The sequence below is a fragment of the Moschus berezovskii genome, chromosome 20 (genome assembly GCF_049115385.1).
Source record: "Moschus berezovskii isolate FMDL1 chromosome 20, NW_MosBer_1.0, whole genome shotgun sequence".
NCBI lineage: Eukaryota > Metazoa > Chordata > Mammalia > Artiodactyla > Moschidae > Moschus > Moschus berezovskii.
Window position 1 is genome coordinate 59064594 of NC_142479.1, and position 20479 is coordinate 59085072.

Genomic DNA, 20479 nt, shown 5'->3' on the forward strand with positions numbered 1-20479 from the left:
TAATTATGTGATTACATATTTTGATATCTGGCAGGAAGAGGCCTCTTAGGACACTTAAAAAAATACCTAGCTATTCTTAAGTGTGCATTCTTCCAGATGAATTTTAGAATTAGTATGTCAGTTTCATTAAAAATCCTATTATACATTTGATTGGAATTGCACTGATTTAGTAAATTATTTGGGTAAAAAGGCAACTTTACAATATCATGAGTCTTCCCATCTGGTTGCATGGTATATCTTTTCACTCGTGCAGTTTAAATTTTTCCTTCAGTGGATATTTGTAGTTTTCTTTATGAGGGTATTGCACATACAGTTTCTTCCTAGGTTTAAAAAACTTTTTGGTGGCCGTTATTAGGGAGAGCTTATCTTCTTTCTATGTGTTTTGTACACTGTACAGATTATGCTACATATACAATTTTGTATCCTGTTTTTTTTTAAAATTCTTTTCAAACTATTTATCTGGTTGCTATGGGCTTAGTTGTGGCACACAAGTCTATCTTCGTTGGGGCATGAAGGATCTTTACACGCAGCATGTGAACTCTTAGTTGTGGCTTGTGGGATCCAGCTCCCTGACTTTTTGGATATGATTAGAAAGTAACAAAGGGCTTCCCAGGTAACTTAGTGATAAAGAATCCTCCTGCCGTGCAGGAGACACGGGTTCAATACCTGGTTTGGGAAGATCCCCTGGAGAAGGAAATGGCAACCCACTCCAGTATTCTTGCCTGGAAAATCCCATGGGGCCTAGTGGGCTACAGTCCATGGGGTCACAAAGAGTCGAACACGACTTTGCAACTAAACAACAACACACAACAACAACAGAAAGTAACAAAACTGTGGACAAACAAATGGCAGTGTCATAACTAGAGTTAATGCAGTGAGAATCTGCGTGGGGACAAAAGTCATGCAAGACTGACCATGGAAGGCCGTTTTCTCCTTAAACTGGCAATTTCTGGCCTTGCATGCTTACTCTGTGGTATTCATCTACACTCCTGACTTTTTAAAAAATATGTATTTATGTATTTATTTGGCTGCATCAGGACCTAGTTGTGGCATGTGGGATCTTCACTACATCACACAGGATCTTTCCTTGTAATGCCTGAACTCTAGTTGTGGCACACGGGCTCAGTAGTTGCCATGTGGAGGCTACATTGCTCCAAGGCATGTGGGATCTTAGTTCCCCAACCAGGGTTCGAACCCGCATACCCTGCATTGCAAGGGGGATTCTTAACCACTAGAGCACCAGGAAAGTCCTACACATTTGACTTCTTTGCATTTCTCAACGTGATATAAAATCTCTCACATCTTCAGAACTTGACTATGTGCCTTGTAGAACTGTTTACATAAAGTCAAGTGCTGCATAACTCTGAGAAAGGCTGTATACTGAATAAAATCTAATTTTCTCGATTACTCAGGACTCATACAGACTCAGATTTAAAATTTTTCTTCCCCAAGCCCTATGGAGGTACGTGGAACTCTTTTACCCTGTGTTAAAGGCACTAAATTGCTATGCTTTTTGATCAGTAAGTCGATATTTATGCCTCTTTTCATCTCTACCCTGCTTACAGACCTACAGCCTTCTCTTCACACTGCTATCTGCGTGTCTACATAGGATAGTTTCTCCTCCCTCTTCTAGTTTACTGCTTTTAATTTTTTATGAGTTTGGAAACCAGATTGCCAGGTCGCTTAGAATCGAATCCAAGTAAAAATTAATAGCCTCTGAGAAAGGGCTTCGATAAATCCCTAGGAGTAATGGGCATGGTCTCTGGGGCATGGACTTCGGCGAGCTCTATTTTGTTTTTGCAGAGGTCTTTTTCCATCTTCTTTATTTCCCTGGTTCCTTGCTGTACTTCAGATAGATGAGATTGTCAGAGAGCAGAGTTTCACACAAATGAAGTTGCATTACAATCACCAGGTTGGTAGCGTAACATTAAAATGCCCCCTTTCCTTTTCCTCTACTGAACTTCGACTCTTTACTTCCTTTTGTTCTTTTCACTGTGTGTGTCAGGTTGACTAAACCTAGAGAAATTGTTTCTGGGTTTCAGGTCCAGTCAAAACCTTCATTTCCCTTGCCTTTTCTGTCTCCCACCTCTTTTCAATAATTAAAACATCTCCGCATTTCACATCAACAAAGCTATAATTCCCTTATATTAAAAAATCATTTCCTTGGTACAAATGAACTCACTTACAAAACAGAAATAGAGTCACAGATGTAGAAAACAAATTTATGGTGACCAAGTGGGAAAAGAAGCTAGGGAGAAAGGAGTAAATTGGGAGACTGTGACTGACATATGTATACTGCTTCATATAAATAGATAACCAATAAGAACATGTTGTATAGAACAGGGAACTCTACTCAGTACTATGTAATGACCTATATGGGAAAAGAATTTTAAAAAGAGTGGATATATGTATAACTAATTTTCCCGTGGTCATGTATGGTTGTGAGAGTTGGACTGTGAAGAAGGCTGATCGCCGAAGAATCGATGCTTTTGAACTGTGGTGTTGGAGAAGACTCTTGAGAGTCCCTTATACTGCAAGGAGATCCAACCAGTCCATTCTAAAGGAGATCAATCCTGGATGTTCATTGGAGGGACTGATGCTAAAGCTGAAACTGCAATACTTTGGCCACCTCATGCGAGAGTTGACTCACTGGAAAAGACTCTGATGCTGGGAAAGGTTGGGGGCGGGAGGAGAAGGGGACGACGGAGAATGAGATGGCTGGATGGCATCACTGACTCTGTGGACATGAGTTTGAGTGTACTCCGGGAGTTGGTGATGGACAGGGAGGCCTGGCGTGCTGTGATTCATGGGGTCGCGGAGAGTCGGACACGACTGAGTGACTGAACTGAACTGAACTGAACTGAACTAACTTTGCTGTACAGCAGAAACACAATATTGTAAATCAACTATACTCCAATAGAAATCATTAACAATAATTTATTTAAGACCTCTTTTGATTAAAAAGAAATTGTGTATTCCATTATATGAAGAAAACATTGACACCTTACACAACTCTACTGCATTCTTACCTTTTTTCTTAGTCATAGCTCATTGATAAGGGCTGTGGTACTAAACCATGATTGTGTGGTCACTCTTTACACCAGTCATTCTCCCTTGGTTACTGATGGTCTCTCTTAACTAACTTGCAACTGCTTAGGTGCTTTGAGTGAGGGGATGTGGCAGGTTCAATAAAACCCACACAATCCTGGAGAATCAACTACAACTTCATGTCTTATTAGTAGGGGGTCAGTGGCATCATCTTTGTGTTTGGACACAATAAATACCTTCAATGATGGTAGTTTTGTGATTTCTTTAGTGCGTTATCCTTAAAAAAAAAAGTTTCAACTATGAGTGCAAAATGGACGGTCATCTATTTCACTATTTTAACTCTGGATCAACTCAAACTTTCTTATACAATGTGATTCCTCAGTCATTTTTCAATACATTGAATTGTGACATTCATGTATTTGCAGATGAATGAACACTTTAAGCTCTTACACAGTGGAACAGCCTACCAATCAAGAGTTTATTTCCAGCAGCAGCAGCATCTTCAATATTTGCTTATGCAATTATTTGAACATTTTATTGCATCTTTATCACTATTTATAAATATGAGTAGAAAATGGAAACATTGATACTAGTAATAAGAAGCATGCTGTGTGCTTAGTCGCTCAGTCGTGTCCAACTCTGTGACCCTATGGACTGTAGCCTACCAGGCTCCTCTGTCCAAGGGATTCTCCAGGCAAGAGTACTGGAGTGGGTTGCCATGCTCTCCTCCAGCGGATGGGGTCGAACCCAGGTCTCCCACCTTGCAGGTGGATTCTTTACCATCTGAGCCACCAGGGAAGTCCAAGAATACTGGAGTGGGTAGCTTATCCCTTCTCCAGGGGATCTTCCTGACCCAGGAACTGAACCAGGGTCTCTTGCATTGTAAGTGGATTCTTTACCAGGTGAGCTACCAGGGAAGCCTCCCAATTAAGAAGATATATTTCCTTAATGTAATACAATTGAGCAAAGGTGGAGTCATTAGCCACATATAAAGCAGGGATACTATCCTTGGTTGGGTAGATGTTAGGAAAACAGTAGAAAATATACTATATGCTGAAAATACTTTATCAAAGATCATATCTTAAACATGAGTTACAAATAGCAACTGAATACTATTTTCAGCTTTTTTGGGGAAAATGTTCTTATAATATGCATGCATTTAATCTTTTCATAATTGATTTTTGTATATGTTAACAGGATTGTATTAAGAAATTGGGTAGGAATGGGGAGGAAATAAAATAGGGGTTCACTCTTAGAGAGTTCCAAGTGGAACTTACACTCCTTCCCCCTTCCCAGTGTCTTTTGTTGAATTTACATTATCAATACTAAGTACCTTCAAGCTCTGTAAAGAAGGAAGAGGTCTGTGCCTGAAACACAGACAGATGTGCTTTCGGCCTTTTGCTTCTGTGTCCTTTGCTGACTTCCCTTTCCCCAAATAAAGGCATTCCTCAAGGTTCAACCATAAACTAGGGTGTCTGATTTTATTTAAAACATTTTTTATTGTTTATTTTTTATATTTAATTGAAGGATAATTGCTTTACAATACTGTGTTAGCTTCTGCCATACCTCAACATGAATCAGTCGTATGTATACATATGTCCCCTTTCTCTTGAACTTCCTTCCCACCTGGGTGTCTAATTTTAAATGGAAAATGTATTTTCAAAGTTTCAAGTTGTAACAAACTGAAAGGGCATGGTGGACTTTCCTGGTGGTCCAGTGATTAAGGATCTGTCTGCCAGTGCAGAGGACAAGGGTTTGATCTCTGGTCTAGGAAGATTCCCCATACTGCAGGGCAACTAAGGCTGTGTACCCTAGAGACTGTGCTCTGCAACTGCAGCCACTGCAATGAGAAGCCTGCACGCTGCAACTGGAGAGTAGCCCCTGCTCATCACAACTAGAGACAGCCTGAGCGCAGCAACAAAGACCCAGTGCAGCCAAAACCAAAGAAATAAATGAAATCTTAAAAATAAAAAGGGCACGGCAGTAAGATGAGGATTCTTTGAGGAAGTTTGATTGAAAGGTCAACTAGATCCAGAGCTGTGTCCTCAGTTCTGTAGGGCCACAAATTCTAGCCTGTCCATAACATAGAGTGGACTGGACTCTGGGTTATGGGTGGACTCTATGTCAAAGGGTGATTAAAGCTAAATATAAAATCATGAGAAATCATGTTTTCCACAGGGTCAATTTTGAATTTTAATATGCAAAATTGTACATGGATTAGAATGCTTATGGTGGTAAGAGTAGTATTTTCATCCTCTCCTTTTTACAGATCTTGATTATTTAATAAATTTAATTCACAAACATGTATTTAGCATCGACATGAGATAGATGCCACATGAGATAGCTGCTGAATAAACATATATACATAATTAGCATACACACACACATATACACATATTAATTCTTAGGTGGCATACACTATTAATTGTAATGAAAATCTTCCTGTTCATTTTTTATTCAAATATTCTAGATCTGTATTTTAATTTGGATTTTGTCACTTACTGTGGGATCTGGGGCAAATCATTTTGAGGCACAATGTTTTCATCTAGTAAAATGGGCATAATAATTCCAATCCTCTGAAGTTTTCATGAGGATTCAGTTCAGTTCAGTTCAGTCGCTCAGTCGTGTCCGACTCTCCACGACCCCATAAATCACAGCACGCCAGGCCTCCCTGTGTATCACCAACTCCCGGAGTTCACTCAAACTCGTGTCCACAGAGTCGGTGATGCCATCCAGCCATCTCATTGTTCTCCTCCCGCCCCCAACCTTTCCCAGCATCAGAGTCTTTTCCAGTGAGTCAACTCATCGCATGAGGTGGCCAACGTATTGCAGTTTCAGCTTTAGCATCAGTCCTTCCAATGAACACCCAGGATCGATCTCCCTTAATGGACTGGTTGGATCTCCTTGCGGTACAAAGGACTCTCAAGAGGATTAGAGCAAATAAAATCATATGTGAAATATCTAGGCACAGGCCTGTTACACTGAATGATAACAGTCCACAGAGACTTTCTATGGACCAGGTACTTCTACCTGTACCAACTTAAGCCTCATATCAACCCTATAAAGTAGGTGTAGTTTTTAAAGCCCAATTCACAGGTGAATATCTTGAAATCTAGAAATGTAGAATAACTTGCTTATGGTCACGCATTTAGTATTAGGTTGGCCAAAAGGTTCGTTCAGGTTTTTCAATACATCTTATGGAAAAAACAGAATGAATTTATTGGTCAACCCAATAGACTGTTGAGTTAGGATTTGAGTGCAGTCAGTTTGGGTCCAGGGTCCATGCTCTTATACACCTGTGCTATATTTCCTCTCCCTGAGTATTTATTATCTTCCCTTTTCTCACCTAAATTCCAACTCTCTACTGACTATTTCCACTTGGGTGACTTTCCATTATCTTAAATCAGGAATTTCCACCTGGGGCCTATAGGGTGGGTTTTAATCAATATATTCAACCTGTAATTAATTGGACTTCATATATAAATGGTAGAAATGTGGCTCAATCAAGTGTAGCCATGGAGGAATTTCAACAAACGTTCTGGAATCCAAGGATGGGGTGTGATGAATCTATGAGCTCAAATGTATTTGAGCAGTCTCTGTTTTCCAGGCTCATGGGTTAGGAAAAACATCAGTTAACAGTATCCATAGCTTCAGCTACTAGGGAGAGATTGACTTGATCCTTTGGATGTAAAGTACAAACATTCCAAAAAGGGCCTTAAAGTGCCCAGCTGGCATCAAGAGCTCTCTGGCACTCAATTCCATGGGTGTCCATTACAAATCGTAGAACATGTCTAAGTACAAATACATTTTTTTCCTCTGAAAAAAGGATACATTGATTCTGTCAGATTCTCAAAAGAAGTGATTTGTAACTCAAAAGCAGTAAAAAAGCTACTACAAACACAAAGTATGCCAAAACCATCTCTTTCTTCTCCTGTACACCAGTCCTTCTGCCTCCTCTGCTTCTGCAGTCTTGTCTCGTCACCTTGCTGTATTTTGATTTCTCACTGTTCTTTACCCTCTGCGTTCAGTTATTCAGAAATAATAGTAGCAGTGCTCAGTTGCTCCATCGTGTCTGACTCTGTGTGGCCCCATAGACTGTAGCCCGCCAGATGGCTCTGTGCATAGAATTTTCCAGGCAAAAATATTGGAGTGGGGTGCCATTCCCTTTACTCCACGGGATCTTCCCAACCCAGGAATTAAACCCTCATCTCCTGCACTGGTAGGTGGATCCTTTACCACTAGTGCCACCCGGGAAGCCCCCAGTTATTCAGAAAGGTCTGTTAATTCTTCCCATGCAATGGCTGTTGGAATTGTTCCTTTCCATCTTTACTGCCACAATTCTTGACTATAGCTGTCCTCTTCTTTACCTCCTTAAATGATATTAATAGCATCTTCTTAACCAAATGATTATTACTGGTCCCTCCTTGTTCAGGTCTACTCTATTAGATTATTTTTAAAAGATATTTATTTATGTATTTGGCTGCGCCAGGTTTTAGGTGTGACATCCGGGATCTTTCATCTTCATTGCGGCATGTGACTTCTTAGTTGTGACGTGCAGGCTTGCTTTCATTGTGGTGCCCGTGGGAGCTTCTCTAGTTGCAGTGCATCTGCTTAGTTGCCCCAAGGTGTGGGATCTTAGTCTCCCCCGTGCAACCAGGGATTGAATTCATGTCCCCAGCATTGGAAAGTGAATTTTTTAACAGTGGGCCATAATGGAAGGCCCTGGTTCACATTTTAAAAAATATTGTATTCTGTGTTCTCATTCGCATCTTATATCCTGAGGTTAACTGATAAAGGACAAAGTGTATGTTTGGGTTCAGACTGGGGCTCTACCAGCCATTCAGTGTGACCTTGACTTAACGTCTCAGAGCCTCTCCATCACCCTTATCTAGAAAACTGAGATAATAATACTCACCTGATAGGATGTTGTGAGAATTAAACAAGGCATTTAGTAAAGTATTTGCAGCCAGTAGGTACTGGGAGCATCACCGATTCAATGGATATGAAGTTGAGCAAACTCTGGGAGACAGTGAAGGACACAGGAGCCTGGCATGCTGCAGTCCATGGGGTTGCAAAGAGTCAGACACTTTAGTGCCTGAAAAGTGGAAGTCTCTCAGTCCTGTCCGACTCTGCAAACCCATGGATACTCCATAGAATTCTCCAGGCCAGAATGAGGGGGTGGGTAGCCTTTCCTTTCTCCAGGGAATCTTCCCAATCCAGGGATCGAACCCAGGTCTCCTGCATTGCAGACGGATTCTTTACCAGCTGAGCCCACCAGGGAAACCCAGTGACTGAACAACAGTCAACAATGGTGGATTTATGACTCTATTCAGTAGGGAGTTAAAAGCAGGCCTGGTGGTTTACTTAAGAGATTTGGAGGTATGGGGAAGACCTATGCCATATGCAGAGGTGAATAACTGCAGAGTTGATAGAGCAAGGAAGCTCATTTTGAATGGTATAGATCAGCGGAACCCAACCTTTTTGGCACCAGGAATCTGTTTCACAGAAAAGAATTTTTCCATGGACCAGGGTGGGGGTGGGGGGATGGTTTGGGGATGATTTAAGCGCATTACATTTATTGTTCATTTTATTTCTATTATTATTACATCAGCTCCACCTCAGATCATCAAGCATTAGATCCCAGAGGTTGACTACTGCTGCTGCTGCTAAGTCGCTTCAGTCGTGTCCGACTCTGTACAACCCCATAGATGGCAGCCCACCAGGCTCTGCCGTCCCTGGGATTCTCCAGGCAAGAACACTGGAGTGGGTTGCCATTGCCTTCCCCGCCCAGAAGTTGGGGACCCCTACTATAGATGGCCTGGCAAGTTGGGAAGTATACAGTATGGTTGGGTCACTTTATGGACAGTTATTTACAGGTTCCTCGCACATGGCATACATTAAGTCACAGACTAAGTTACCATCTTGATTAGAATGGAGTTAAAACAGGTAAAAAAAAAATTAGCATTCTCAGGATTTCAGGTATGAGTGACAGAAAAGGGAACCCAGGGTGAGGAGTTGAGAACACAGGTGGCTTCTCTCTTCAGTGCTGGCTCTCCATCCCTACTGTACCCCACCCCTTCCTCTGTCCAGGACAGATCGTTTCTGCCACAACGTTAAGAGCACAGCAGCACATTGCAAGAACTATGTGGAGGAAAACTGGCTGACTAGAATCATGTTAGATGATCTAAACAGCGAAGGAATAAGTTCATTCCAGTGGACACTGGCATTGCTCATTGTGAACAAGGGATCTTGGAAAGGTCAGCCGAAAGAAATGGAGACTGATCTTTGGAAGTATGATGAGGATAGTGAGTCAGAGTTACTCACTTCATCAGAGCAAGAGACCCTGTGGGTTATAGTTATTAGAGCTTACTGTGGGAAACTCCAATAAAGAGCTCTGTTGCTAAAATTGAACAATTACAGTGTTTTTCTAATTTCCAGGAAGAATGGATTGAAAGGTTTTCATTTTGTGAACTGTTATTAAACTTTGGGTATTTTCTAGTGAAAAGTTGCAGATAAATTTCAAAGGAAAAACACAGACGCATTATTTCTTAAAAATACATTATTTTTTTTAATATGGGGGAAATCTGCACAAACATAATATAGCCAGATTTAGTGCTGGTAAAATTGCGTCAAGTCCATATGGCAGGATTCAATCTAACAATATTTCATGGTGTTCCACAATGAGCACCATAATTTCTGAGTGCCGCCACCTGAACTAGTTTGAAAACCAACACATTACACCCCTGACTGCCTTTTGTTATTTCTTGGGAGAAAGGAATGTTATTAGCTCAGTGAAACTCACAGGCAAAGGCTTACAATCAAAGTAATCTTTAAAATAAATAAAAAAGACCAAAAGAGAATGAAACAGGGTAAATTTGAGTGCAAGAATAACATAACAATAGCTAAAGTTTCCTGAGCACTTATTTTATACCAGGTTCTGTGATAAGTACTTTTCAAACATAATTTCATTTAATCTTCCCAACCATCCTGTGAGGTAACATCACCCATATTAGATGCCTGCGTGCATGCTCAGTCGTGTCCGACTCTTTTCGACCCCATAGACTGTAGCCCGCCAGGCTCCTCTATACATGGAATTTTCCAGGCAAGAATACTGGAGTGGATTGCCATTTCCTACCCCAGGCCCATATTAGATAGATGAAGAAAAACAAGTCTCAGACCTGCTCAAGGTCACATAGGCTGGGAAGTAGTAGGTGACACTGAGATTCAAAGCCAGGTTTCCGGACTTCAATCGTGATACTGTTGTAATGCCTCTTTGGTGTATACTGTTTTTCAGTTCAGTTCAGTTCAGTCGCTCAGTCGTGTCCGACTCTCCTCGACTCCATGAATCACAGCACGCCAGGCCTCCCCGTCCATCACCAACTCCTGGAGTTCACTCAAACTCATGTCCACAGAGTTGGTGATGCCATCCAGCCATCTCATTCTCTGTCATCCTCTTCTCCTCCCGCCCCCAACCTTTCCCAGCATCAGAGTCTTTTCCAGTGAGTCAACTCGTCACATGAGGTGGCCAAAGTATTGCAGTTTCAGCTTTAGCATCAGTTCTTCCAATGAACACCCAGAATTGATCTCCTTTAGAATGGACTGGTTGGATCTCCTTGCAGTTCAAGGGACTCTTAAGAGTCTTCTCCAACACCACAGTTCAAAAGCATCAATTCTTCAGCGATCAGCTTTCTTCACAGTCCAACTCTCACATCCATACATGACCACGGGAAAAACCATTGCCTTGACTAGACGGACCTTTGTTGGCAAAGTAATGTCTCTGCTTTTTAATATACTATCAAGGTTGGTCATAACTTTCCTTCCAAGGAGTAAGCGTCTTTTAATTTCATGGCTGCAATCAGCATCCACATTACAAAACTCTAAAATTTTAGAGATACAGTATAGCCCACCAATCTTTTTGCACCAACATTAACCCTTGTAATCATTAACTAGATCAAGATAGTGAACATTTCCAGTAACCCAGAAGATTCCCTCCTGCCCCCTTCTCAGTCAATTCCTCTGAAGTACTCACCACTCTGCCTCTATCACCATAGATAAATAGGTTTCAGTTAGAGCAATCTAACTTTTTGTAGTTATCACCAGAAGATCCCATATACCAATCCTTCATTTTGCAGTTTAGCTGTAGTATTTAAAGCTGCTGCAGCCATGAAATTAAAAGACGCTTGCTCCTTGGAAGGAAAGTTATGACCAACCTTGATAGTATATTAAAAAGCAGAGACATTACTTTGCCAACCAAGGTCCGTCTAGTCAAGGCAATGGTTTTTCCCGTGGTCATGTATGGATGTGAGAGTTGGACTGTGAAGAAGGCTGATCGCCGAAGAATCGATGCTTTTGAACTGTGGTGTTGGAGAAGACTCTTGAGAGTCCCTTATACTGCAAGGAGATCCAACCAGTCTATTCTAAAGGAGATCAGTCCTGGATGTTCATTGGAGGGACTGATGCTAAAGCTGAAACTGCAATACTTTGGCCACCTCATGCGACGAGTTGACTCACTGGAAAAGACTCTGATGCTGGGAAAGGTTGGGGGCGGGAGGAGAAGGGGACGACGGAGAATGAGATGGCTGGATGGCATCACCGACTCTGTGGACATGAGTTTGAGTGTACTCCGGGAGTTGGTGATGCACAGGGAGGCCTGGCGTGCTGTGATTCATGGGGTCGCGGAGAGTCGGACACGACTGAGCGACTGAACTGAATTGAACTGAGCTCTGACTTTTTAAGAACTCACTGTAGACACTAGCTGTTGCACATGGCTTCATATTTCTTTCATTATTCTGAAATTAACACTAACTTTGAAAAGAAAAAACACAAAGAAAATCCTGGATGAAACAGATTAAAGGACTGTTGCCAAAAATCTCTGGGCTCCCCAGGTGGCTCAATGATAAAGAAACCTTCGGCAATGCAGGAGACACAAGAGGGGCAGGTTCAGATTCCTGGGTCAAGAAGATACCCTACAGGAGGAAATGGCTAGCCACTCGGTATTCTTGCCTTTAATCAAATGGACAGAGGAGCCTTGTGGGCTATAGTCCATGGGGTCACAAAGAGTTGGACAGGAGTGAGCCACTGAGCATGCCGGCACCAAACCTCTCTATGGCAGAAACACCACAGACAGAGTTTGCTTGACTGAAGTTAATTTGGTGCACCAATTTCCAATCATGGTGTCTCATTAGGGAACAGATGACCAGGAAAAGTCATCTCAGTTCATGGAACAGAAGACTAGCCAGGCAAGACTGGTAATAGTGATCGCTCTGCATCATTTTACAGCATGCCAACAAATTTATGTCCAGATATCTGCCACAGTTGAATTGCTGTTCTATAAGATAGGAGAATGAAAGAGTAAGGAGAAGATCTAGGTAAAGTCAAGTGAGGGAAATAGGACCTCAAAGAGGCTTTATTGCGGTGGCTTTCCGTGTTTGGCCTACTAGCTGTTCAAACTACATTACTTCTTGTCCAACCTGGCAGTGACAGAACTGGCGTCACAACTTCACCTCAGGCTCTCAAGCTGCGGTTGGTGAATTTCAGCAATGATTCTAGAAAACAGATCTCTCTTCTCCTTCTCTCCCCTCCATTCCTGTTTCCTACACCAGTTGACTTCAGACAGCATTTTGAAGCTGTCTACAGGCTACAATTGAATATCAGGGAAAGAAGAACTGACAGCTATAGGACTCAAAGATTCTAGGAGCCACATGTGTATGAGGTGACTTTAGTGGGGGGAAATCTAGAGGACCGTTCTGGCCATCAAAGCAGCAGGACAGGCCCAGAAGTGGGCGCACGTGACAGCAGCAGCACCTCGAGGGTGACATCACCGTGGGGGCGGAGCCGAACCATCCCGGGCCTTGTCTGCTATTGAGCTCCCCTCCCCTCTTCCCCACTGAATGCCCACGACCCCGCCAGTCAAAGCCCCCTGAGGAAGCAGAAATGCCCGGACCTCACAAAGCGGCAGAACCAGGGCCCAACCTCTCGGCGCAGAGACGGGTTCGGTGTCGGATCTCTCTCCTCGCCACTCCCCACCCCCACACGGTGGAGGGGGCGGGGGCGCGCGCGCCCCACCACGCACGCGCCCCCACGCACGCGCTCTCCCTCCGCGCTCGCGCTCCTCCCCACCCCGGCCCGGAGGGGGCGGGGCTGCGGGCGGCCTCGGAGGGTGCGACGCCCCCGGCGCGGCGGCGGCGGCGTTAGCGAGCGGCCGGCTGGGCGCGGGTTGCAGGGCGCGCTGCTCCGGCGGGGCCCGCTTGGCACCGCCGCCTCGTGCGAGCCGCCCGCCCGGCGGGGTAAGCTGCGAGCGCCCCGAGCGTCGGACCCGGGGCCGCCGGCGCTGCCCTCCCGCCGCCGCCCTCGGTGCCTCCTCAGGGCGGCCCCGCCCCCGTTCCCATCCCCCTCGCGCTCACCTCCCGGCTGTGCCGCGCGCTAGGCGGAGCAAGTCGCCCGCCGCCGCCGCCGCCGCCGCCGCCGCCGCGCTGAGGGGCGAGAGCCTGCACCCGCGCCGCCGCTGACAGGGGGACCGCCGCGGGCTGCGCTCGCCGCCGGGAGGCCCCGCCGCGCCTCTCCCGGACGCAGACCCACCGCGGGCGTCGGAGCGCAGCGAGGTGCTCTGGGATCGCGGGCGGCGCCGGCGGGCGGCGCGGTCCTCACAGGAGACCCCGGGGACTGGGGCTTGACCCGGGGGTGCAGCGAGCCCCCCTCAGAGCGGCAGGTGAGAGACCGCGGGAGCCCGGGAAAGGAAGGTCGCTTCAGTGACAGGGGCGTTCGCCTCCGACGCCCGGGCTCCAGGGAGAGGGGCGGAGGCGAGCGGGGAGGCAGCGAAACGGGCAGCGAAGTGCCTCCGGCGTGGAGGGCGTGGGGAAGGTTGGTTCTCAGTGTGGCCCCCGGGGTGGCTTCAGATGAGTCCGGGATCGGTCACTTCGGTGTCACCGAAGGTGTCATGGAATTTGGTACCGAGAGAATCTCCGGATGACGGGGACCCAGGAGGAGATGCCAGGCAGATTGCTAAACGTGGCAGGGAAGGTGGTGCAGAACGAGTTGCAAAATGTGCCCCCGGAATGCAGCATAAAAGTAGTTGTGAAATGTGCCAGGTAAGGTACAGGGTGGGTTGGCCTGTATGGCGTTGAAATTCACAGCAGAAGTGTTCTTTAGTGACATCGTTAATTCCTCTGGGAGTAGTCTAAGAAGAGATTAATACGGCTCATAGCTAGATATTTTATCACAGGAAATCGAGAAGAGCTATGATATGCTATTTTTTGAGACAGAGTGAGTGCCCACGTGAAAGAAACAAGCAAATTGTGTCTGGTTGTGAGATGGGAAAGAAAAAATAGAGCTAAGATAATTCCGGTTTGCCGTCAGCGTGTAGAGCACTGATACAATTGCAGCCTGTGTTCTATTCCAGGTGTAGGATGTTTAAAATGGTTTCATCTGACATAAACAATGGTAATTAATATTAGGAAGATTTGGGTGTCTTTTACTGTCTCCTCTCCTCCCGTCAAGGAAAAGAAAAAAGATAAAAATACAAAAGACACACAAAAAAATCCACCCCACATCTTGACCATAATTTTGAGTTCAAGATCATTAGGCAAAGGGACATTTTTTCATAGGTGCCCCTTTCTTCATTTTTATGCAAGTGAAAATTTCTGGAATGAGGAAAACAAAACAATATGGTGAACAAAAGGTATAAATTTTCAGGCATTTTGAGGGTTGGAACCAAAAGCTATTGCAATGGTTAATTGCAGTGAATGACAGTAGTGAAATATTCTTGATTGTTGGGGCAGCAAAATAGGAAAAAGAAATTGAATACAGTAAAGCTGGCATAAAAGCAACAACATGGATACTGTCAGTGGAGTGCTTCTTTCAGCCTTTCCCAGGTAGATCATCTTAGGAATGTGAGCACAGAAATATTAAATATTCTCATCCCCCCTCCATACATACATATGTGTGTGTGTGTGTGTATATATATATAAATATAATTACACATGCGGCAAAACATTGTGACTTCCATTTAAGAAGAACATCTGTGTTTTGAGAGGATTGTCAGAACATAGCTGGAATTTCAGAAGTAACAAAAGACAGCTCCATGAGCTATTTAATGTAACTTATATACATTCAGTGAGTGTCTGTATACTATGAAACAAGCAGAAATAGCTGCATGTGTTCATTAGGGTATAGTTAATCATTGATGAGATTTTAGTGCCTTCTGTTGCAGTTCTTGCGGAGAAATGGAGTTATTTGCCTGAATGTTCTTCTTAGAAGAACATTCGCCAGATAATCTGAAAATTCACACTGATTGGCTTCCTCCTGAATCCAGATTCAGCCATTGAGGAATTGTTTTCTTCAAAGACAAAACTGATTTGGGTCCATGATTAATTTTGGGTTTTAGTCATTTCTGTTGATGTGTCCCTCACTTTGGGGGTGAGTGGGGGCTAAAGCATGAGGAGAGGGCCTGAGAAGAATAAAGAGCAATTCTGTTGGATCTTCCTGTTTTGTTCTGACTGGAAGCCATATGTACTGCCACCCCCTACTGTCTGTAGGAAGAGGTGTTACAGAGCCCCATTCTTTTCTTGTTATCACTGCCCCCTTGTGTAAGGGAAGAAATTGAGAGTTGTACTTTGGGAAACCGCTCTCCTCAGATTGTTCTTGATACAATGGTTCTGGAGATTTATAATCACCTATTCAGAGTTTCAGGGCTTTAAACTTACTGTCAGTCAGGCTTCAGATTTAATATCTGTTTTTAATAGTATCTAATTATTGTCAGTAATTCAAATTGCTAAGAATGTTTTTCAATATGTTTGAGAATATGGTGCTACTGGCAGTGCTGCTAGTAATGTCATGCTCTTACATAGCATCTACTCTGGGCCAGTCCTGTTATGCAGGTTTTAATCAGTTCCGGCACCCTATGAGGTACGTACTGTTATTTCCATTTTACAAATGAGAAACTGAAACACTGCGATGTTAAATATCTTGCCCAGGTTTATTTAGCTAGCAAGTGGAAGAGCTGAGTTTCAATTTAGGAACTGTGGCTGCACACTCTGCTGTTCGTAAGTGTACTATATTGCTGCTGCTGCTGCTACTAAGTCACTTCAGTCGTGTCCGACTCTGTGTGACCCCATAGACGGCCTCCTACCAGGCTCCCCCGTCCCTGGGATTCTCCAGGCAAGAACATTGGAGTGGGTTACCATTTCCTTCTCCAATATTGCTATATTGCTAGTACACTTCAAACTGGTGTTGACACACATCATTAAAATGCAGGTGCCCATCATATAAAAGCAAATATATAGATGTGGATAAGCCCAGGTAGGTAAGACACGTAAATGTTAAGCCTACAGATACACCAAAAAGTACTTATAGTTATAACTGTAACTTACTCAGTTACAAATACACCAAAAAATACTTGTTACTTGTAACTGTACAGAAATACTTGGTCATTTAAAGTATGAATATTTCTCTTTAGGAACTTATTTTTGTAGTTTTATTTCTGGGATTATGAGTAGAGGAGTATCAATACTTTTCGTGTGGTTAAGGAAATATTTATGATGGAGGTTTTGGGGGGAACTTTGGAGGTTGAAAGTTTTACTTTCAAGTAGTTTGGTGTGTATGGGTGTGCACACAGTAAAGGTTTACTGGTGCTTTTAAAGAAATAGTGTAGAGCTATAGAAATAATTTTCTATAGAGAAATCATCTATTTTTCCTATCTGCTTACATTTTTATGATCCTGTTTAAAAAAGAATTAACAAAAATGGGTCAGATGAATATATACTTTTTATCTTTTTCAACAAATATTTGCTCAGTTTTTCTTGCACTTATTGTTTTATAGATATTGACTACATATAAAATAATATTTATAAAACTTATTAAGTATAAAAGAATGATTATGCAGCCAACACGTATATATCTTCCACACAGTTTAAGAAATGAATATCACCTCCTATACTTAACAGTTATTTTCTTCTCTTAGTCAAACTTTGTGCCATTCCGTGAATCACATGTCATGTAGTCAAACACTTCCTTCATTTTTATATACATTGTTTGATAAGACAATTCAATATAATCTACTGATTATGACTGAGACTAATTCATGTATGTTTATATACTTTAGTGTATTTAATAAATTGTCATAAAGTCCTGCTCTATATTTATATTGGTTGATGGCTCATTTTAGCATACTTGAAAAACCTGATTTTGTGTTTGTGTCTTTATCATAAAGTTTTACTAAGATGATTAAACATTAGTAGATTATTTCCCTCTTCCGTCATTGATTCTTGACTGTCCTGTGCAAGCTCTCTAGCTGCCCCCCCACTTCCTCATTAAGGCCTTTGTTCGTTTAGTATTTTCTGAATGACTCTGTAAGCATTGTTTTGAATGGAGAAGGAAGTAGGCCTGGAAAAGAGTATACTAAACCAGTGTTTCCAAAAGGGGAGTTTTAAGGTAGTTGATACTAATTAGATTTAAGGAAGAACAAGTATGATTAAAAGAATGCATCAAAATTCTCTCCTTGTCGTATTTCTTCCTCTTAGAATTAAAATTGAGTCTCTGAGATATACTGATTGGGCCCACTCATTGAATTATGTTGGATTGTACTTATACAAGGGTTTCCTAGGTGGCTTAGTGGTAAAGAATCCACCTGCTGATTCAGGAGATGCAGGTTCAATCCCTGGGTTGGGAGGAGGAAATGGCAACCCACTCCAGTATTTTTGCCTGGAAAATCCCATGGTAAGGGTAGCCTGGCGGGGCTACAGTCCATGGAGTTGCAAAGAGTCTAAAAGAGTACGTGACTAAGCGACTGAGCATGCAAACGTGCTTATACAGGATCACCAGTGTTTTCTGTCATCTTTGTACTGATGGTACCCAGATTTTATTTCAAGAAACTAGAACAAACAATTTCAGATGGTTGTTTACTTTTCTAGTACTAGTCTGATCAAAGTAACAAATATTATAAAATAGTTTGAAAATTAGTTTAATTGTTTGGAATTTTTTCTCTCAACATTGTTGTATCTGCTCAGAGCCTGTGGTTATCGAATACTGTTGTCATTTGGAAAGAAGACACTGTGTAAATAAATAGTTGTGTCTTTGTTATAATACCATGAAGACACCACTGGGTTTATTTGAATAGCATCTTTTGCAGTAATTTGTATTAGATGAAGATTGTTTATGACTTAGAAAATGAGTCAAGGAGCTGTGTGTGTGGTGATTGAGACTACATCATGACCTTGATGAGTCTCTAAAAATTGTTGGAGAGAAGTAGGTTACAAGAAGAGCTTAAAGACTTAACGCTGTGTTTCCCCACCCAATGGTCCTTTTTCTTCCTTTTAGAGGATATTTTTACCTTAAATATTTCAGATTTAAGATAATATTAGATGGAGAATGTGATATTTGGGCCTGGGTTTTAGAAGGCTAAAGCAGTTTGAGGATGTAATCAGAGAAAAAAGTTTCTGGTGGCGTTCTTTCATATTCTAGAAAGCTCAAGTAAATAATTGTAATTCCATAATTTTTTTCTGGAAGCACATTTCTTTTTTTAGGTCAGTTTATTTTATTTGCAAAATCTTTATAAGTCATTGAAAGTTGTGTTTGTGGATGTTATAAGTATTAGGTAAGTTGCTTTTCTGTGGGCCACGCATTACCACAGTATCTTATGTTCAGCTTCTGTTTGTTCTTGAATAGTTGAGGGTAAACATGACTAAGTTTCAGAGGCTAAGAGTTAATTTGATGTTAGTAATTGCTCACCTTCTTTATCCTTTCCTTCCCCGTGAGACTGATTTCTGCCTTTATTGAGTGCATTATGTATCCCACCTCTCAAATGCCTTTCTTTTGATCAGAACTTGAGAGAGTCTGATGTCAGTTATTTAAACTGAGTAGTTGCATGATAGTGAATAAGTATGTTTCTTAAAAAATTTAATTGCCTTGGTGGTGTTTTATCTGACAGACTCGTCTTATGCCTCATTATGACACCCGTATTATGTCTAACTCTGAAGAAGTTTTTGACAAAATGTATTATTTGATTCTACCTTTTTTTTTCCCTCAGAAGAGGTATCTCAAGTGGAAAGGTTCGGAGCACAGCGTGTAAGAGAACATTCTTCCTTGTTTGCTCTGATCTCAGTCTCTCATATACATATTTTGTATACGTACAACACAGTCATTGTTATATGAAAAACCATTGTTTTTCCGGGTAATCATGCTTTTTTCCTTGTGTGGAATACCATGCTTGCATTATAATATATGATTATATTAGATGACATTTCTGATCATAGAGGGACAACATGAAGAAATATGGCACCAGTTTTTTTTATCACCATGGAAACTCTTTTTCCTTTCCTTAGGATCTAGCCTTATAAATGGATTAGTTGTTACATTTGGAAATGGGAGTGGGATTGTAGATACTGTGATTTAATCATTTAGGCAGGAGACTCTGCCTCAGATCTCACTAAATTCCCTCTGCTAATTGAAGGAAGTCTCTTCTTAGCCCTTTGTTCCTAACCTTGTGTTTTGGGGGGTCTCACAATTTCTAGCTGTAATTGCTGAAGCTTTGATAAGGCAAAGTTAAGGAAGCTTGATGGGTATTTGTATTCTAGAATTCTATTTCAGTTCGAATTCCATGGAATCCTGTAGAGCTCCTGAAGACTGTGAATTAGGGTGAATGAAGGTAATTAGCTTTAGTAGGCATGTGGGATGAAGACTTACTACTACATATTCAAATCCTGCTTCAGCGTCAGGGAATCTTAGCTCTTCCTTGTTAGGGATTTAAAGAGGAAGAGAGACTTCCTTTGGAAGTTGCTCTTCAGACGTTGTTATATTGTAGGATGACAATACTGTTGTTTGGTTGTAAGAAACTTTTGAAATCTTAACGATAGTGAGACCCCTTGTATAGTAGAGAGAACACGAACTTGTGAGTTTTTGAATCCTGGAAACAGGTTCAGATTATCGCTCTGTCACTTACTAGCTGTATGAGGAGTTAAAACCTCTCTTGCAGGGTTTTGATGATGATGAATAAAGTAATGTCAGTGAAAAATTCGTAGGACAATATCTAATTCTTAATAAATATTCTTTTTTATTAGATTTTGGAGAGTGTCCTGGATTTCTGTTTTTTTGGTGTTCTTCACATAATTCCTCGCCATGATATTTTACTAGTATTGTCAGTCTAGCTTTTCCTTGTTGTTTTGTCTTGCTCTTTTCAGCCTAGTAAGGTATTAAAAAACAAAAACAACCTATGGTAATTCGGCTACTCATTAATTTAGTGTCTTGAAATTTTCATTTATGAAAGATTTGATAAGAGCTGAGAGAAAAAGTTCTTGAATAACTGTAAACTTAAAAATAAAAACTCCTAGGCAGACTTCTAGTATGCATTTCTGTTTGTACTGTTTCCCTTGAAGTAGCACATACTTGTGAAAAATTAATTTTTAATTTCCTCTGAAAATAGCAAACCACACTTCTTAAG

At 42.1% G+C, this 20479-nt stretch overlaps 1 protein-coding gene across 5 annotated transcripts in view; it reads left to right on the top strand.

The window, feature by feature from the left end:
* Nucleotides 1-13251: 13251 nt before the first annotated feature.
* The window catches only part of TANC2 (tetratricopeptide repeat, ankyrin repeat and coiled-coil containing 2), a 369078-nt gene continuing 361850 nt past the window's right edge, over nucleotides 13252-20479 (top strand). For all 5 annotated transcript variants that reach the window (XM_088829199.1, XM_055408159.2, XM_088829197.1 and 2 more), the window contains exon 1: nucleotides 13252-13756. The gene's annotated coding sequence lies outside the window, so the exon portion shown is untranslated. The remainder of the gene's footprint in view (nucleotides 13757-20479) is intronic.